The 3077-nt window shown below is 45.1% G+C and overlaps 1 pseudogene; it reads right to left on the bottom strand.

The window, feature by feature from the left end:
- Positions 1-206: 206 nt before the first annotated feature.
- Positions 207-1280, bottom strand: LOC101691169 (annotated as a pseudogene).
- Positions 1281-3077: the final 1797 nt, after the last annotated feature.

The raw sequence follows: 3077 nt of genomic DNA, 5'->3' as shown, positions 1-3077 counted from the left end.
ATTACTGTTGGCACTAGTGAGACAGTCTGCATGATAGAGCCCTGCCATCCCTTAAAGGAAAGAGACCTTGCCACAACCAGCCCATTCTTTGGCAGTCTAACTTCCTTGTCCCTCTCCCTTCTGCCTATAGAAGCCATTCATTTTGTGGATCTCCTCAGAGTTCTTTTCTTTTCCTTTTTTAAAGAACTTTTTATTTTCCATCAACCTTATTTCTGTTTTGTTACCTTTATGGAAGCCCACTTAGTGGCTGTTCCTACCCATTCAGTGGCCTGAGCCATGGGAGCTGCAGACTAGTCTTCAGTGGCTGACTGAGTTCTCTAGTCTTCATTAGGGACCTACTGAAGACACAGAGGGCACCTGTACGCCTTCAGACTGAGAAGCAGTCAGCTCAGGAGTTGAAGCAGTCCATCCACCCTGAATTTCCTCCTTGGTCACTGCAGCAGCATGCTCTCCCTTTTCACTCTTTTCAGAATCTCTATAGAAGAGATTAGGCATTTCTTCCTATGGGTGTTTATGGGAAATTCACACTCAGAATTTCCTAGGTCAGCATCTACCACATCAGACCCATTGACCGAGCTCCCTTGTTACTGCAAAGGATGGGGATGTCCACATAGTACAGGGGTGTCTGTGTTACACAGAACTGTGATAGGCAGGTTAATGTAAGAGGCCTCTGTGAGAGGCTAGTGGTCAGTCCTAGGATCAGTAACCACCAGAGGTCTTGGCTTCCAGAAGGCTGCCTGGATCTGGTTAGAAGTTTCCAGGAGGGAAGTGACCAGTGATAAGAGAGGTTTCAATAGCAGCAGCACACTTCAGCATAGCTCACTGGCCACAATTTCCAGATAATATGACATTGACATCAGCCAGGTTTTCTTTTCTTTTCTTTTTTAAATATTTTATTTATTTATCTGACAGAGAGAGAGAGATAGTGCATAGGCAGGGAGAGCAACAGGCAAAGGGAGAAGCAAGGACTCCACTGAGCAGGGAGTCAGATGCAGGGCTGGATCCTAGGACCCTGGGATCATGACCTGAGCTGAAAGCAGACAGTTAACCCACTGAACCACTCGGGCACCCCATCAGCCAAGTTTTTAACAGAAGCAATGGCATGAGCTGCCAGCAGAAGCTTCTCCCAGGTTCTCCTCAGATATATGATGTAGATGCCATCACTTTTCCTTTTGTAGATATACTGCTCAGTTTGGAGGTCTAGCCACCTAAGTGGGTTCCTGCTGCAATTTGAGGACATCCTCCTTCTTCATTTGCAGGACATCGAGGGCTCTGGACATTGTGAAAACTTCCCTTTAAGTTACAATAGGAACAAGGAACAATGCCATGTGAACCCCTCCCTGGGTAGCGTGGAAAGGCTTGGAGCTCCTTTCTAATTTGTTAGATGGATGCTACCCAATTCATGACTCATTGAATAAATCCTATAAATTTTTAAAATTTATTCAGTTGACTTTCTTTTTTTAACATTTAAGGTTGGCCCTTTAGTGTATGTAATGAGCGTTGTAACTCTATCAGTGGCCCTTTCTTCCCAGATAACATTGTTCTGCCCAGGACAGTGGCATATCCTAGTATCCCCAAGCAATCATCTTCAACTGACAGAGTTGTAACTTGGGTCATAGTTCCTGGTTCCTTTGTGTTCCCAATTTTCTTTTAAGAGACCTTTTTTTTTCCTTATAGTTTTTCAGGAAGTATTTTAGTAACACTTCCACTGAGTACATAAAATGACAGGTCTCATGCTAGAAACATCGGATACATTTAAGCTTCAAACTGGACATTGTTATCTTCACTTATCAGAATAGGAAAGGGAGGACTAGAGGTACTGTGACATTTCCCTTGGTCGTTCAGTTTGTAGATGACGAGGCTTGGACCACAGCCTTCACTTGGTACATGGAGTCAGACAAGCACACAGGCTGGGAAGAGACCCTAGGCCAGTGTCCTAGCCACAGGCTGCCACTAGCCAGCTGGGCTTAGTTACTTTCTTTGAGTGTGAGTTTTTGAGTATAAAATCAGTGTTTTGGCCTCTGCTGTACAAGTAATATACATTTCTTAGGCGGCTAAAGCCTTCTGAAAGAGCCAAAGGGGTTAAAACCTATGAAGTGTGATGCTATGTCTTAACTCCCAAAACAAGTAAGAAGGAGATGGGGGTCTCCATTTGTACAATCTGGGCATGCTGCCCCCACAGATGGTGACTCAGGATACAGGTTTCACATCTGGAACTCTGTGGAACTAAGTCACAGTGGCTTGGGAAAACGCTGATCTCCAGGAGACCAGCAGCCCCAGGATAGGGTCCAATATGAGGATATAACAGGGGGTACAAGCTCCACTAAAGCCCAAACACACTCATTTCCCCTTCTCTCTATATAAGTGTTTACCTGCTAGAAAAACTCCTGGCTACAGAGAGGCAGGTGGTCAGGTTGGACACACAGGAAAAACACTTGCTCTCTTGCCCCTCCTCCTTTTCCAGATTTTCAATGTTTCTCTTCTTTATTTTTGTTTATTCCCCTGTTGACCACACCCCTCCCCATTTCCTTTAGGGCTTCATTAAAGGCCAACCATCTGCCCCCAGTTAAATGGTTCTCTCTGAAAATTCAATCCCTGAAACAACAGCAGCAGGTTCAATTCACAAAGGCTCAACTGTTGCATGGATAATTGGGAATGGAGTCCTCAGGGCCCTCCAAATATATGTGGCTGGGATCTACCATGAGGAAGTACTGTTCCATGGGACCTCCAATAATAAATGGGGGTAAGTTGCTAGGGCCAGCAAATCCTACTCTTTGCGGGAGTCCTGGAGCAACCTGGAGCTGCTCTTCCCCTGATGGACCCAAGGGGTTTTCCAGGATTCAGGGGATAAGAATAAACTTTCCAGACCCTGGCCTGAGGCATCTCAAAGGACTTCCAGAATTAGAGATGCAGACATGAGCCCCCTTCCTGATTTTGGTGTATTCTGTTAAAAAGAGAACAATTTCCTCCTTCCCACCTCTAGGTTTGCCTTAGCTCTCTACCCCAGAAGCCAGCTCATCAGCATATAAAGTAATTGTGATAGAACCCCTGTAATGCTTTCTCTCTCAAGGATTTTA

Source organism: Mustela putorius, unplaced genomic scaffold (assembly GCF_011764305.1).
Source record: "Mustela putorius furo isolate JIRA1106 unplaced genomic scaffold, ASM1176430v1.1 tig00003937_pilon_pilon_pilon, whole genome shotgun sequence".
In the NCBI taxonomy this organism is placed as follows: Eukaryota; Metazoa; Chordata; class Mammalia; order Carnivora; family Mustelidae; genus Mustela; species Mustela putorius.
This window is presented reverse-complemented; position numbering and strand designations above follow the sequence as displayed.